Consider the following 18,768-nt stretch of genomic DNA (forward strand, 5'->3'; position numbering starts at 1 on the left):
AGCTTCATCATCTGATGTAGAGTAGAAGGGACAGCTCAAGTCATATGGATGAAAGGACTTCCCAGAAGAAGGTTATAGGTGGTGTCGATATCCAATGCTTGAAAGTGTGCACTGAATTTTGTTGAACCCATGTGGATGATCAGATTCACTACTCCCAACGTATCTCTCTGAAACCCATCAAAGGCTCTTACATTTACTTGGTTTTGTTCAAGTTTTCCCAAGTCAAACCTTAACTGCCTCAACGTCGACAGCAGGAAGATATTCAGACCAGATCCATCATCTACGAAGACGCGGTTGATAACCTTTTTGCGACATACCACAGTGATGTGCAACACCTTATTGTGTCACCTCCATTCGAAAGGAAGCTCATCGTCACAAAATTTTATTTGATGCCCTCGAATAACCTGGTGGATCATAGAGGCCACGTTATCACTGCTTGTGCCCGCGGGTTCATACGTATCATCGAGAGCCTTCATCAAAGCCTGCCTGTGGGATTGATAATTCATCAGCAGGGTCCATACGGAGATCTGGGCTGGAGTCTTCTCCAAATGCTTGACGATAGGATAATACTTCGGCTACATTCTTCTCCAAAACTCCTCCGCTTCTCCTTCGCTTATTGGCCTTTTATCCTGATCCTTCTTTTGACCTCCGAGAGCAAGCTCGTCATGAGTTTATCATATTCCGGATCTGGTCATGCCTTGAGCAGCAGCAGTTTCAAAAACGAATTTAGGCTGACGAGAGTTTTTGATGGCACCAAAGCAACAACGTTTGCACGTGTCAAAATAACGAACTCTTTCTTCTCTTTGGTGCTTAAAGAAGCGACATCCTTTTCCAAATCATCGTTAATTATAGGAGTAATCATTTTCATTCCACACCAGTTATTGTCTGTCTCGATTATATTGACCATGTCACCCCCATGATTCGGCAATGGGTTGGTGTTGACATTTTGTGCCACTGGTTGGAGAGAGACTACCTCTTGGTCCATCAAATCATGAATTATGTGCTTGAGTTTAATACAATCCTCAGTATCATGCCCAATACTGTAGGAATGATAAGAACATCTCTTATCGGGTCTGTAGAATTTTTAATTGACATCCACGGGTTTTGGCCCCAATGGGTCGATATATCCGGCCGCAGCCAGTCGCTCGTACTGCTTTGTTCGGCATTCAGCGAAGGCAGTGAAGTTCCTTGAAGGCTTCTTCTCGAATCTGGGTCGGGGAGGGTCATAACTGCCTTGTTGAGGAGGAGGCACCTGTTGATAACTCCTAGTATTTGGACGGGGAGCTTGGCTTCTGGGATATGGATTTGTTTGGTAGTTTGGCGATGGTGCTTTCTAATTCAGAGGGGAATTTTGGTATGGTGGAGGAAGGACTTGATAAAAAGAAGGGGGTGCTCGGTATCTCGACTGCACGTTAGTATAGCTGGGAGCAACACTCTGGTATGGAGATGGAATTTTGTAGGGTGGAGGATGATTAGGGTAAATAGGAGATGAATTTTTGTAATTTTGTGGTGGACTTTAGTGGAGCTTGGACATTTTGATAAATGTAGGTGGCATTCTGATAAATTGGAGGATATCTGGGATGACTAGCTTGTGTGTAGCAAGCTTGGTGGGATTTTAGAGAAGGTCGAGAGCGACCATGGGAATACGACGAGCTTCTAGGGGTTTTCCTTCCCCCATATGAAACAGCAGCAATTTCCTCTCTTTTCTTTTTCAACAACCCTGAAGATCCAGGCGATGCGGCTACACGGGCTATCTTTCCTGATTTTAAACCATCCTCAATAGTCTCACCAATGTTGACTATCTCGGCAAACTTTGCTCCAATGAGCAACATAATTCTATCATAATAATCAGTCTCTTCACGCGCACGAATACTTCAACGATTTCTTTCTCATACATGGATGGTCTCACCCTTGCCGTTTCTTTTCTCTACCTATAGGCGAACTCCTTATAGCTCTCGATTGATTTTTGCTTCATCTTCTCCAAAGAGTATCGCTCTAGAACAATTTTTACGTTGTAAGCAAATCGATCGATAAAATCTTTGGCCAGTGCATTCCAGCTGGGCCATTGCCTAGTTTCATTTGATGTGAGCCATTCAAGAGCTTCTCCACACAGGCTTAGGCTGAAGAGCCGCATCAGTAAAGCTTCATCCCTTCCAACTCCCACGAGCTGGTCACAGTAGGCTCTCAAATGATCCATAGGGTTTCCCACTCCTCCGAAGGTATCAAACTTCGGGATCTTGAACCCTTCTGGAAGGTCCAAATTTGGATGAACACATAAGTCTTCATAACTAAGACTGGTGATATCAGGGATGCATTGGTGCTCCTTTATGGCCTCCTTGATCTCTTCTTTTATGTGGACCTTTACATCTTCCTTTGCCCTCCACTCCCTTTCCTGTTTCTCATAATAGTCCAGCTTAGAACGTGCACATCGTGCTCGGCAGGGACGGGAATTTGGAAAGTGTCTATCTTTTGTGAGGGTGGAGCTACAGAGGAACTCTGAGCATTTTGAGCGGTTTGATAATTCTGTGGGTATGTCTGAGGATTGGTATTCTAATTTAATTGGTGGTGGGGTGTTTGGGGATTGAAAGTATTTTTATTTTGTTTCTGATTTTGCGGTGGTGGAGCGGTTTTATGGTGGATATTTTGAGGAACGGGTGGCATTTGGGGGTGGTTGTTTTGAGGAGGAGGTGGAGTTTTGTAAGATGCGGAACCATATTGGGTATTTTGGGTTGTCAGATCTATGACTGACGGATTCTTTGTGGGTGTGGATGGTTGGTTCTGAGCTGGATCCATATTTGAAGAAGGGAAGTAGATAGGAGGCCTCCCATCAGCCGCGTTAGTAGAAAATCCTGGTGGAGGCAGATAATGTCTCCTTTGCTTTTCTACTCTCATCTCTGCAATCTGTTGCATCAACTGCAGAATCAACTCATTCTGGTCTACTACGTTTGGTTGAGACACCACAACATTAGTAAGACTCACTTCTTCGTTATCATCCCCCATAAATGTCTTTCCTTTGTCTGAGCTTTGTCTAGGGAAGGAATCTGCGGGACCTTTTGATCTGGTGAAATAAGGATCATCTGCTATCTTTCGATCGACACAGATCAGTTTAAAAAGTACCTGAGAAGGAAAACAACTCAAAGGAAAATTTGTCAGTGTAGATCAAGAATATAGAATGCATAATATCCCACAGAAATCATATAAACACACAAGCTGCTTTATTTGAGAATATCTTCAACTAACAAGTAAGGACGGAAACATATTTTTTAACAAGCAAGAATTTGCTTGTTTTAGCTTGACACTATCTTATGAAGGCTAAATCACGTTGAGCTACAGTCTTTTTGTAGTTGCTCTTTGATTTCCGTTGATCTGGTCTGCGTATCTTCTCGTAACATGAAGTGGAGAATGAAAATTTTTAATGATAGGGGCCGGGCCTAGGAAGGCTATGTACGTATCTCATTCTTGTGAATTCTGGACCAACATAGTTTGAGTTAGGATAAAATATTTTCATTCATTCGTTCATTACAATTACATGGGAATTGAAAGGCAACAACAGAGCTTTTTAAAGATAAAATGATGACGACACGTTAGTCATTTCCCTTCTTGTTACAGCATTAGTCTCCTCCTTTCAGACGACCTAGGAATGGAGGTTTGCAGAAAATTTCCTCATCGTCGTCTTCCTCAATCGCTTCAGGGTGAGCATTATCAGGACCGTTATTGTCTCCTTGCTCGTAGACGAGGTAGTTTTCGCCCATTTTCTGAAGTTTATCAATCATGTTGCTATGAAAGGCTTTGTTCTTCTTTCTCAGTGCGCCATCCTTTATCTCATAGAGGAGAATTCTTCCATTTCCACTGTCAGGTCCTCATCAAGTGACATGCTTTTAGCTAACACACCAGCGGTCTCCGATTCTATCCTCGCCTCTCTCGCTTCTCTTTCAAGCACTTTCAACCGAAGCATGTCCATCTTCTCTCTCAAGTCCTCTGTCTCCATCTCAACATCTTTCTTTCTCTTCATCTGTGATGCCAGATCCTCATCCAGCGTCAGGGTTGCTGCTTCGTAAATTGCGGTGTCCATGTCGACTCTAAGCCCCTCCTCCTTGGCTTCTTAAATTTCCCGACTGATCTGTTCGATCTTTCTTTGTAGTTCTTCTCCAGTGAGTTCAATCTGGACGTTCTTACCTTTGTCCATAGCAGTGATTTTTGCCTATCCTGAGATGGTAGAATGATGTTTTAGGATTTGTGGTATAGAAGGTGTCATTTGAGTGAGAAACTAATGACTTAGAAAGTTTTCGTCGGACATTTGTAGTAGCGACTTCTGTATATTTTTGAAATTTCTGGATAAGAGTGGGTTTATGATATCCTAATTCATATCAACATAACACATAAGCAGTTAAACACACATATCACGTCCTAAACATTCTTGTTACCATTTTATGCTAAGGGTAGGCCTAACAAATTGAAGGATGTATATGCTTTCTTAAACTCGATTTAGTATCCCCAAAATACTTCATTAATAGCATCCAAAATGTCTAATAAACATAAAATAAAGAAATAGCTCTAAAATAAATTACAAAACAAAGTACTAATAAAGCAGTCCCACGCAGGGGATGGTAAATAAAACTCATGCCCCCTCTGATCCTTCATCAAGTCTGGTCCTCTTAGCTATGTTGACCTCTTTCCACATAACATATCTGTTCGCCCAGAGATAGTTAGGCAAGATAATACCAATAAGAGTAAAAGGAGGAAAATATTGAAGTTGGGCCTTGAGCCAAAATTTTATGACATGTCCTAAATCTAAAGTGACCCAAAATGGATCTGGGCACAATTTCAACAAATGGCAACTGGAAATTATTAAGGCTTTGGGCCTATTCCCTTTGAGAAACCAGCGTATACATTTTATGTATATCGCTATATACTAGTAGCTTTTTGGATTCTTTTTCCAGCATCATCTTTGTAAATCGATTTTGGCTTATATTTTATCAAAAATCTGGACTCCTGCATTTTCGAAGACTAGTACGTCGTAATTCCAACCGTATATAGGTGTATACAGCGAGTATATCGACCTGTTCTTTGGATTTTCAGGGGTGAAAATATTTTCCTGCGATATTCATTTACTGCTCTCAACGTGCACTCCGAAATTGGCCCCATATGAAAGTTTTGACTTGTATATTGGTGTATAAAATGGGTATAACATCCTGATTCTAAACTTCGGGGGATCTGCAATTTCATTTCCAGCAATGTATTTTGTTGTTTTCGACCTGTGCATCAGTTTAGGGGGAGGCGTGAATGACTCAGATGTGATAGTGTGAGCCTTTACAGCTCAATGAGGGGATGCAAACGGATGAAGTGAGGTCCGTAAGGATCCGAAAGGTAGTTTTTACATGTAATAAAATAGAAATGGGTTAGCATATGAAATGATATAATAAACGAGATATATCTTGAATGAAAATAGATTTTACTAAAAGAAAGCTACTTCAAGGGGGTCAAATTGAAACGACATATATGGCTCTAAAGAAAAAGCACATGAATCAAAACTAAAGCGTACAAAGTCGATATGCCAATGTGACAATTTAGACAATAGCATATATTTCATATATGCAAATTACAGTTCTTGGGAGTACAAAATTACTCATCAACAATTAGACTCAAAACAAAATGTAAAGGGAACATGCTGCATATTACTGAATGAACAACTCGTGCATAATTGGAACAATTCATTTGGTAGAATAAATATGATATGGATGTCGTAGTTGGCTTATTAAGTTGGCAGTGATCCAATTAAATAAGATTTACGCATTTTTACTTGGGGAAACATGATAACAAAAGGAAAACCAATGATAATAGGAAAGAAATTCTATGTAAGATAGCTTATGCTTGTTGTACAAAGCTACAATGAACCAAGCAAATGTAAACTAAAGCAACACAAGCAACCATAAGGTTTAATACATATGTTCGAACCAAATAGTTATGTATTTCAAAGCCACAACAATGTAAAGCTAGCCTTTTAAAGCTATAAACCTTTCGATAGAAATACGACTCGACCATAATCCCATCCCGGGATCAATGACATACTTCCGCTACAAACCGAACTTTGGTTCTCTCAGAACCACAAAATCAGTCAGGTGAACATGCAAAGCACTACATGAACTTTAAGAGATCAAGACACAACGAAAGGGCTCCTAATAACTAGTGTTTTGGTTCATTCATATAACCTAAGACTAGAGAATGATGACTTAAACGTCGAGTACAAAGAAAAAATGCCCATTCATTACAACAAAAATAAAATAAAATAGGTGAAATAATATGGAAACTAAATAAAAGCTAGTTATGAAGATTTGGAAAATAAAACGAGAAGAGTAACGATTTTAGACTGGGAAAATCATTCCAAAGAAAAAATACACAGACGACATATGTACTCTTGGACTGTGTTCTCGAATCCACAACTGTAAAAGAGCAAGAACAGACTCGAAATATTTTCATGAATCAATCCAACAGTAACAAACGACATCTAAATTCCATGAACAAAGTCGGCAAACCGCTTCTTCTATTCTTAATCTTCATAGGTGTTTGAATATGAGCATATCACATGAACAACAATATTTTAAATTTAATTACAAAACATACTACTCGAAACCAGACGAAACTTTCATCGTAATATCAAAAATAACTCACGGAGGACAAAAACAAATGAGCAAGAGGGGGAAGAACCAACAGAGAACTTTATGCTTACTGAAACAAAAACAAAAATAAAATAACGAGCGAGTTAAGATAAAAGGAGTGCACCTTCTCCGGGGCAGCAAGCTAGAGACGATGCGAAAAGGGGACTTGCCTTCACTACGTGACTCGAATTTAAATGAAGACTGGGAATTCTAGGCAATATTTCTATTTCGAACACAAGTTCGATAGGTCTATATGTGTATGTCCTTATATAGCAAAGGATTAGGGCTACCCAATTTTTTTTGGGGGAAATGAAAAAAATCCGTATTTGAGGCCCATGAATTGAAAATTCAAAATCTATCACCAATTTGGACAAACATCATTTTCTGAAGTTTTAGCTTCATTCCAGAAAGGGGAAGGAAAATCGACTTCTCGGATGGAATCGATCGTCCTTGGAGTTATACGTGTCTCCATCTCACGCCACCAAAGACTAAAGCGCAGGTTTGCTACAGCAGTAGCTTTTGATGTGCTTCGTCAGGCCGCTGGAGAGGGATAAAACGACGAAGAAGATGTTGTCCTTGGCTTCTTTTCTGTGTATTTTGACGGAAATGGGACGTCGTTTGGAGCCGTTGTTGCCGCTCCGTGAAGATTGACGCTTACCATGAGATTGCCTTCGCGTGAGGAAGGTGGAGGCGCGTCAGGCATCGCCAGTACAAATCACGCATCTCTGCATCGTCAAAATTGACGTGCATCGCTAAGAGAAAGTTGGAGAAACTGGGATTTCTCTGTTGTTGATAAAGATTTGGTCCGGCTTACAGAGGGAAAGGTGGGCTGGGTGTTTGAGAATTGGGCTGATGGGGTCGACTGACGGGATTAGTAAAGGCATGGGCTAAAAATTGGACTATAAAGTAGGCCCACTTTTGAACCTTAGATGGGTTTAGGGGAGGTAAGGATGGAGTTTAGAATTTAAGCAAAACGAGTTAAGTTAACAAATTCAACTAAATTCTAAATAAGACGAATTAATATTAATTAATTAATGAGCTTCTTAATTTTAATGAAAATAAAATAATTAATTTAATTTTAAACTAATTAACTGAAAAATATAAATTATTATTTCAACCACACTAACTATCTAAATATTTTAAGAAAACTAAAATATCTTTTTGAGAGTATTTTTGAATAATAATAAAATATACTAATTATATACATATATGTAATATATGTACATATTATCTAAAAATTATACAAGTGATAAAACTATTTAAAATAAACTTGAAAAATATTTTGAATTTTATAAAACTAATTATTCTAAATCATTTAAAAATCAAGAAGCTCGTCAATTAATTATTATTGGGGAGGGTCAAAACTGAGTGTCAACACGCATAACACAACTTAGCATAGGAGACAAGCTAACTTCATATTATTCTTAAAGAATCCTAGCATTATCCATTTACACCTTCACATAGGGGTACATGGGTAAGGGTCATCAATCTTTAACACTTTATTAATTTAAGAACCTATACATGATCTTAACATAACCATTTTACATGCTCATAACAATAGGAACCTAACCTAGATTCAAAACTAAAGAAGAAGACTAGGCACAAGTTACACATAATGTGATCATCATAACCACTCATTCATACATTCATCAATTTACCTTCAAGGCCATGGTAAAGTAAGACCCCAAAAATGAGATAAGGTGTATAGAGCATAAAATGTTTTTATTAAACTTATAATTTCCTAAATAATCTTAGAATATAGTATATAGGCAGTAGCTAAAATATTAGAGGTATTGGAAGTCGAACGTTAAGGGACGACTAAGACGTTCGACGACTAAATCACCTAGATGCCTAATATGTCGTTTTATGTGTTTATAGGTTTTTCATGATTTTATAAGGTTCTAAAATTTCTTATTATATTGTTTAGATACAGTGTACAAAGTTTGAAGTTCTGAAGTTGAACGTCAAGAGACAACCAAGACGTTCGACGACTAGTCGCATACGTGCCTCATGTGCCTATGGATGCTTAAATTTGTATGAAATGAGTTTAATAAGTCTTGAAATGGTTTAAAATTATTTTTAACGTTTTTATTTTATATTATGTGAAGTTTTTAGGTCAAACGCCCAAGAATGTCCAAGGCGTTCGAAAGATAGCCCCTAAGGCGTTCATCGTATGTCATGATGAGGCTTGGACTGTTTGGACGTCATACAACATACAACATGCTTCTATGAATTTTTTATCCCATCAACTAACCATACTCCCCACTTAGAAGGAACTCATATTACTAAGGAGAGGATTAGAAGGACTTGCCCTCATCATAATCACCATCATCTAGCTTGTCTCCTCTAGTTCAGAGTGCATAGAAATGCCTCTTTGTTAGATCATCATCCTTTGGAACACTAGGAGCCACTTGTTTACTCTCTTTTCCTGTAGAAGCAATGTTAGGACAATCTCTCACCTTATGTCCTTCATTTACACAACCATAGAAATTCCCGGTACCTAATAGACACTCACCATAATGTTTCTTGCCACATTTTGCACATGTAGGCTTTCCATTTTTGGAACCACCTCCTTTCTCAATCTTGAACTTAGCATTCCTAGATTCTTCTTGAGATTGAGCCCTCTTTTTGAACCTATGTTTCTCTTGATCATTAGCACCACTCCTTTTCAAGCTTCTACCAATCCTCCTAAGTTTAGACTCTTCAATCAATTGTGCATAAACCATGGGTCTAGCTAGGGTCATATCATCATGTAACATAGCGGTAAGGACTTTCTCCCTCACTAAGTCGTCTACAACCATTATAAAATGACTTATTTCATCTCTTAGATTAGACAAAAGAGAAGGGGAATATCTAGATAACATAGAGAACTTCAAAGAGTATTCCTCAACTTATATTGCCTTGCTTGAGATTGATAAACTACTCCACCTTAACTTCTCTCCTCTGTCGGGGAAAGTACTTTCCTAGAAAAGCTTTATTAAATTCTTCCCACTCAATAGGACCCGACTCCTCCAGACTATTATAGCTCCATTAAGTGTACCATATTTGAGAAACTTCCCTCAATTGGTACGAAGCCAACTCCACCTTCTCCCTAGATGTAACCACCATAGCACTAAACACCTTTTACACTCCATCAAGAAGCTCTAAGATATCCTATCCCACCTTAGAGTGAACAAAGATAGGAGGATTCATCCTCACAAAATCTCTCAACCTAGATGTCATAGTGCTCTCCACCACATTAACTCTAGGCACCATACTCAACTTCACTTGGGTAGTCACGACTCGGTCTAAAGCAAGAAAGCCTCTCTAATATCCCTATTACTCAATTTTGGGGGATCATCACCTCCTCCAACATTAGGGACTTGATCACCTTGATCACCTTTCGCACCTTGAGGAAACTGTCAACTTCCTCAACTTAAGGAGGAATCTCCTCTTGCACCTCATTCTCCTCAACTCTACTAGATGGTGTCCTCGTCGTCATCTTCCTAGAATCAACGGAAAACCATAAGAAAATAGTGCTCATAACATATACTCTACAACACGAAATAGGAGTAGAAAAAATGGGAAACTCTATCGTCCTATAGCCTCTCGCCCATAGATGTGTCATGACTCACACCGATGGTCAAGACTCTACTAGACGTGACATGATGAGGCTTTTTGATTCCTAATACTACTTACACAACCTATGCTCTGATACCAAGTTTGTCACATCCCGAAACCACACCCTAGAATTTAGGGAAATCTCGGATTGCAACCGGTGTACTTGACCTCACGGAGGTCTTGTACAAGCCCTTACATATCATTCATCGCTTAAACATAGTGATAATTAGTGCGACATTAAAACTTTTCACAAACATACTTCATAGTCTTTAAAAACTCTTTCATAAAAACAATAGGAAATACTAAGTCTCAATATGATCATCTTAAGACACAAGAATAGTTGGGACAGGGACCATACAAAATACTAATATAAAAATACATAGTCTATTACAATACTTCAATAAGAAACATAAAAGACATATATGGCCTTGAGTTAAATGAGGACATACTTGTAAGACCTCGAAAATGACTTAGGTTAACTAGATCCTAATATGTTGGTATTGATTGTCTAAGGGCCTAAATTGGTCTATTAGATGGTATTGAGGTAGTGATTAATGTATTAGGTGCATTGGAATTCAAATGTCAAGGGACGACTAAGTCACCTATGTGCCACATATGTGGTTCTATGTTTTTATGTGTGATTCAAGAGGTTATAAGGTCCTCAAATAATATATTATATCATATGTAGGCATTTTGTCAAGTTTCGTGAAGTTGGAGGTCAAACATCCAAAAACATCCATGACTTTTGAAAGATGTGACTAGAAATGACCTTGTGTGTCTAGGCATGTTTCGTCGAGTTTTACGCGTTCGTTTTGGATGAAATTCACGTGAAATGTGATAAATTCATATAAGATCATGTTTGGGTTGGAAATTCCCGCACAAACATCCCCAAGGACCAACCAAGGGTCCTTGAGGAAGGACACATGTTTGTTGCAAAAACTGCCCAAGGCAGACCACCTACCGGTGGCAATTGACGACCAGTGGCCTGGTCGACGCCCCGTAGGTGGTGGGATTCGTTTGGTACTTATCATGGGGAGATAAGATACCATTTACAGGTCTCCGAACCCATCAATGAAGGCCAGGACGTCCCTTGCATGGACCTACGCCCCGTCGATGGTGGTCTGCCTGCGTGCATCTTTACTACGAATTGAGGGGTGATGTTTTAATTTCACCCCACTTAAAAATAAAAGTATTCGAGGTTTATTAGGGGTCTTTTGGGCATTTTAAAAATGTATATAAGTGTTTAACACTTAAAATATTTCATTCTTCCAAAAGAAAAACCCCAAAATCCCTTAAGAATTCTCGAAGACTCCATTGAAGTCCAAAATTAAGAAAGAGCTTGGTGTAACGATTTGCGTTGGATTTCTTCATCAAAGTGAAGAATTATCATCATTGAGGTATGGATTTTGATCCTTGAAACTTTTTTAATCAAGGAGCCCCAATTCTCAAGATATTTTTCTAAGTTTTAAAAGTTGAATTGTCCAATTTCATGATTCTACCATAGGTTCGTGCATCTATTGTTTTTAAATGTTTATTGATGTTGTATTGATTATTTTAACCTAAATTAACTATGAACCCATGAATTGGATGAACCCTAGTTTTTCACTAAGTTGTGGGTTACTTGATATTGATCTAATTTTGATGTATTCTTATGTAGTTTTATGTGGGCTATACATTAATGTAATAATTGTAGTAAACTGATATCTAGGTTGTATTAGATTGATGAATTTACATTGAATTGACCTAGTTCATTGATTGTTGTAGTTTTTGTGTTAAATTGTTTGTTATGGCCTTGGGTTAGGGTCTTGTATTATTGAATTGAGTAAGTTGACTTTGGATTGATGTTTTGAGGATGATGTGGGGATATGCTGCCCTATTTTACTTATTTTTTTATTATTTATAATTCAATTGTATTGTGATTGGTATGGCCAACTTATGGTGGCAGTGTTATGTGTTTTAGTTGCAATTGACGTGCCCTTGTCGACGTTTTTTATGCAATATGGTGATCATGGCCTTGTCGGAATCTACATGAGGTAATTTGGCTATTTGTGTAGTTTATTAGGTGAGTAGTGACCATATCTTTGTACATGTAAAGTCATATATGTATTCTTCTATTCATGTTGTCTTAGTTGATCATGTTAGACTATGACTTTGACCTTGTGAGTATAATGTTAGGGATGAGTCTTGATTATTCCTACTTTACTATATGAGTCGATATTGGCCACATTGATGATGTTAGGATAGTTTATAGGATGAATTGAAGATGTTAGTGTTGTTTCTATGTGATTCTAGAATGACTTGCATTATGAGTTAAAACTGAAGTATGTGATGTCTTATCTTGGTTGACTTGTGTCCCTTTCTTGATGTGTATATGATTATGAATATGTGATGTCTTTAATAAGGATGTTAAAACTCTTAGTCTTGAATGTATGAATGACATATGACCTTAAATGAACTTAAGAGAATCTTTTATGTGAAAACCTTGACATAGTGGTAAGGTTAAGATTGTTGAAGTCATAAGGCGTATTGGTATCCTTCAAAGTAAAGGAATTATGGACTTAAGGTTAATCTGCTGGAACGGCATCATATTAATCCTTAGAAAATCATTATGAGCTTCTTTTCGCCATCGTGAGGTATCCCTACTGGACTTTTATTTGGTAGGGTAAATGTTATTGGGTTATGAACTTGTTATGGAACCCTTTTATATGAACTTTATGTGTGAATTACTCAATGAGAAAGAAGGCTAGAACCGAGTGAGTATGGTAAGGGAAGTAGTTATATTTAAGGAGTGACTAGATAACAAAACATGTCTTTCATATTCTTTAACCATGTGCCTACATAGGATGTGTCTAAGTTCTACCATTGGCAAGTAAAACACCCTCATCGAAGTAGGTTAGAATTTCGGATTCCATGTCTTTCTATAATGGTCTATGTCGTTTATTACTTATTCTCATCATGTGGGATACTTACTAGTACTAGCGGAGTTCTATGAAGTTTAGGTGGTGGTATGGGACGCAATCTAGCCATTACACAATAGGCTTTCAAGATGTTAGTTGGAGTCCCTAGGTCTTGTCCAAGACCATTATGTGAATATCCTTTATGTGGTGTATGAGTCCTTATTAACTTATGTATGAAATTACTTTAGTTAAGAAAGAAAGTATCTTAATGAAATAAGTACTTATCTAGAGTATTTAAGGGTTGTCTAGTTAAGGTTTGAAGGGGGTATAGGAATGGTCACTTTGTATCTTACCTAGATGAGTCTTAAGAATTACTCTAGTTAAGGAAGATGTTGATTATGTGGATATGGTCGAACATAGGAAGTCTTAAGGATTATTTAGGTATTCTTGAAGAGGTCAATCATGGACGTTGTCTTCTTGATCTACTTAAGTAAGTCTTTCTATAGCCTTGATGAGGAAATATCATAATATCTATGTGTTGATATGTTTGATGTTTTTGAAGTGTGTACGTGACTTATTATAAGTGTTCTTGAGGTTCATTTCGGTATGCTTAGGAAGGTTATATGGGTAGTCTCTCTTTGTGTTGCTTAAGTGGGTCCTAGGATAACTTTTAGTTAGGAGAATACATGCTAAGAGGTGTTAAATTAGAAGAGGAAGAGCTTCATTGTACAGTGAAATAACTTCACTTTAACAGTTAATCAACTCACTGTTAAGTGATCCTAAAAATGCATTACTTTGTTTAAATGTTATCATATGTGTTTTTAAGTTATTAAATGTTGTTCTTATGATTATAATATTATTTCTATAAAAAAAGATGCATATTTCTAATAAATGTCCATTTTCATGATTTTTATGCATAACGCCATAGTTAGTACACGTGGTTGTACTAACTCCATGCTTTTATCTATATATATATAGTTCTTGTTAGGTGAGGAGCTTTAGGAAAGGAAGACTTGGACCATAGCATCGTTCAAGAGAAGTTGAAGTATATCCTCATTCGACTCGAGGGCATATATGTCTTCTACAGTGATTTTTGTAATTTTTTTTATAAAAATACAACTTTTAGGCAATTCATGATATAAACATGTTAATATGCAAAGTAACATCATATAAACACATCTTACAACATAATCATGTATTCATAAAATATACAATGAAAGAAGTTAATGAAAAACAATTTCAACAAAATTTCTAAACATCCTGCACATACAACATGATTCTATGACTTTCTATCCCATCTACTAACCATACTCCCCAACATAGAAGGAACTCATATTAATAAGGAGATAATTACAAGGACTTACCCTCATCATCATCACCATCATCTTACTTCTCTCCTCTAGTTCGGAGTGCATAGAAACGCCTCTTTGTTGGAGCATCATCCCTTGGAACACTAGGAGCAACTTGTTTACCCTCTTTTACTCTTGAAGAAATGTTAGGAAAATCTCTCACCTATGTCCTTCATTTCCACAACCATGGAAACTCCCGGTACCTAATAGACAATCACCATAATGTTTCTTGCCACATTTTGCACATGTAGGCTTTCCATTTTTGGAACCACCACCTTTCTCAATCTTGAACTTAGCATTCCTAGATTCTTCTTGATTGAGCCCTCTTTTTGAACCTATGTTGCTCTTGATCACTAGCACCACTCCTTTTCAAGCTTCTAGAAATCCTCCTAAGTTTAGTCTCTTAAATCGATTGTGCATAAACCATGAGTCTAGCTAGGGTCATATCATCATGAAACATAGCAGTATGGCATTTCTCCCTCAGTAAGTTGGCTACAACCGTTACAAAAAGGACTCGTTTCATCTCTTGGATAAGATACAAGAGAAGGGGCACATCTAGATAACATAGAGAACTTCAACGAGTATTCCTCAACACTCATATTGCCTTTCTTGAGATTGATAAACTCCTCCACCTTAAATTTTCTCCTCTCTCGGGGAAAGTACTTGCCTAGAAAAGCTTCATTAAATTCTTCCCACTCAATAGGAACTGACTAATCCGGCCTATTATCCTTCCATTGAGTGTACCATATTTGAGAAACATCCCTCAATTGGTATGATGTCAACTCCGCCTTCTCCCGTGATCTAACCCCTATAGCACTCATCATGTTGACACTCCATCAAGTAACTCTTGGGGATCCTCTCCCACGTTAAAGCCAAGAAAGATCGGAGTATTCATCCTCACAAAATCTCTCAACCTAGATGTCATAGTGTTATCAACAACATTCACTCTAGGCACCATACTTAAATTCACTTGAGTAGTCACAGCTCGTACTAAAGCAAGCAAAGCCTCTCTAATATCCCTATTACTCAATTCCGCGGGATCATCACCTCCTCCAACAATAGTGACTTGAGTACCTTGAGGAACTTTCTCAACTTCCTCAACTTGAGGAGGAATCTCCTCTTGCACCTCATTCTCCTTAACTCTTCTAGCCGGTGTTCTACTCGTATTAATTTTCCTAGAAACACAAGGTTAACAATAAGAAAAGATAACTCATAACTTTTACCCTACGGCACAACATAGGAGTAGAAAAGAAGGGAAACTCTATCTTCCTATAGCCTCTCGCTCATAATGTGTCGCGACTCACACCGATGGTTAAGACTCTACTAGACGTGACTTTATGAGACTTTTCGATTCCCAATACTACTTTGAAAACCTATGCCCTGTTACCAATCTTGTCACATCCCGAAACCACACCCTAGAAGTTAGGGCAATCTCAGATTGCAACCGGCGTACTTGACCTCTCGGAGGTCTAGTACAAGCCCTACATATCATTCATTTTATAAACATAGTGAAAAGTAGTGCGAAATTAAAACTTTTCACAACAAACTTCATAGTCTTTAAAAACTCTTTCATATAAAGCAATAGGATATACTAAGTCGCAATCTCATCATCTTAAGACACAAGAATACTTTGGACACGGCCCATAAAAAATACTAATAAAAAAATATTTAGTCTATTACAATACTTCAATAAGAAACATAAAAGACATATATGCCCTCGATTCAAATGAGGATATACTTCAACTTCACTTGAACGTCACTACGGTCCAAGTCTTCACTTCCCAAAAGATCCTCACCTACAAAGAACAATAGAGATAGTAAAAGCATGGAGTTAGTACAACCACATGTACTAAGTATGACATTATGCATAAAAATCATGGAAATGGACATTTATTCACAATATGCATCTTTTTCTTAAAAATATCATAATATAATCATGAGAACAACATTTATAAACTTAGAAACATATACGGAAACATTTAAACCAAATATCACATTTTAAGGAGTCACTTTCCAGTAACTCGAGTAACTCGAATCACTGTTACAGTGAAGTCATTTCACTGTACAGTAAAGTTCTTCCTGTTCCATTTTAACACCTCTTAGCATGTAGTCTCTTCACTAAAAGCTAAGACCCACTTAAGAAACACAAAGAGAGACCGCCCATACAACCTCCCTAAGCATACCTAAATGACCCTCAAGAATACTTATAATAAGTCACATACATACTCTAAGACATCAAACATATCAACACATAGACAATATGACATTTCCTTATCAAAGTTTATCAAAAGACTTGCTTAAGTAGATAAAGAAGATAACGTCAATGATTGAACTCTTTAAGACTACCTAAATAATCCTTAAGACTTCATATGTTTGGAACATGTCCACATAATCAAAATCTTCCCTAACTAGAGTCATTCTTAAGACTCATCTAGGTAAGATACGAAGTGACCATTCCTATGCCCCTTTCACACCTTAACTAGACAACCCTTAACTACTCTATATAAGTACTTATTTCATTAACATTCTTTCTTAGTTAACTCAAGTCATTACATTCATTGGTTCATTTGCGAGACATTCAACACATAGAGAATATTTAAAGTAATGGTCTTGGACAAGACCTAGGGACTCTAACTAACACCTTCAAAGCCTATTGTGAAATGTATAGATAGTGTTCCTTACCACCACCTAAACTTCATCGAACTTCTCTAATGCTATTAATTATCCCACTGTCAAAACCCAAAAGTAACCCCTAGAAGTTAGGGAGAACCTTTGTTTCGTGACCAGGCATACTTGACCCGTTGGGGTGTTGTACAAGCCTTTTAACTATCGTTCATTACATAAAACATGAAAAGTAGTGCGGAAATTAAATCTTTTCACAGATAAATAACAAAAGACAATCTTTCTAAATACATAGAGAATCTCATCGTCATAAGCCAACTTTAGACACGACATAATATCTTCAACACACGACCCTTTTAATTAAAATAAAATACATAATTAGTCTTTACCTAAGAAATTTTGAAACGGACTAAGCCCTCGAATATATGATGACATACTATGTCTTGAGAGGACCTTTCCCAAGCTATGACTTCAAAACTTCCGAAAGCTTCCAACCTATACTTACAGCATAAAAGAGTATGGGGTTAGTACAAATAATGTTTTATGTATGGCATATTCAAAAACATGTGAAAAGGGACATTTTAGTAAAATAACATTTCATGCAAATTAAATAAAACATTCAAGTATATAGTAGCAAAACACCATACAAATCATCAATTAACACTTTGAGAAGAATTTCCATAATTTTAAACTCAAAGAATACCTTACAGTGAAAAATCCCAAACATTACAATAAGCTCAAATGTAACATTACAATGAATTACAAGACTCCAACATCGTGAAATTTCCAAAGCATTTCCAATGAGGAATAAGCATCATTTCCATAGGGGCTTCCCTTCAAATGTCATCCTAAGACTCACTAAGGTAAGACATGAAGAAATCACACATATACCTCCTTCAATACACACCAAAGCGACCCTCAAGACTTCCTTCCTTTCGGCATAATCACCTCTGGATAACAAGCACCCACTCAATGGCAATACAATAGAAGAACACCCAAAAACACACCAAGAATTTCTTCTCGGAGTGCCTACTTAGTTCAAGTAGTAGATGGATTCCCATACCATCACCTAACATAAGTAGTACAGTCTTTTAGAAGACTTGGTACCAAGACTCCACTTTCTCAAGGTCCTACCTAGTGCAATAGATAGATAGCGTCACATACCACCACCTATCCTAAGTAGTATGTTCTTTTAGGAGACTTAGTTCAATAAATTCAAATAAGACTCATCAATACTCCCCTTTTTAGGATTGCCTACTTAGTGCAATGGATAAATAGCGTCCCATTCCACTACCTACCCTATGTTGAACACTCTTTTAGATGACTTAGCACATTCATTTCTTTTGTGGGAGTTAGCTTAACCGACATAGATCATGAGAGATAGACATGGAATCCCGACATTAACCTATATCAGATGAGAGATCCTTAATTGCCTAGAGTAAGGTCATTCTCTTTAGGTTTTACATGGCTTTCCCAATAGCTACACCTATGAGGCGTATAGTTATGGGATAAGGAGATTGCTACTAAGTAACTAATTCTCCACTAATGAGGAGTACTCATCTCAAGAGGTACATTGGAATACAACATCTAAACTCACGAAGTGTAACCACCCCTTCTTCATATCCTCCCGTTGCTAGGCATAAA

The 18,768-nt window shown here is 37.5% G+C and overlaps 1 long non-coding RNA gene across 1 annotated transcript; it reads right to left on the reverse strand.

Moving 5' to 3' along the window:
* Positions 1–4,484: 4,484 nt before the first annotated feature.
* On the reverse strand, positions 4,485–7,507 carry LOC107009292. The gene is made up of 2 exons (XR_003576283.1): positions 6,781–7,507; positions 4,485–5,255 (listed from the first exon to the last, which is right to left on the reverse strand). It is a non-coding gene; the product is annotated as an uncharacterized LOC107009292 (long non-coding RNA).
* Positions 7,508–18,768: the final 11,261 nt, after the last annotated feature.

This window comes from Solanum pennellii, chromosome 2, assembly GCF_001406875.1.
Source record: "Solanum pennellii chromosome 2, SPENNV200".
NCBI classification, from domain to species: domain Eukaryota; kingdom Viridiplantae; phylum Streptophyta; class Magnoliopsida; order Solanales; family Solanaceae; genus Solanum; species Solanum pennellii.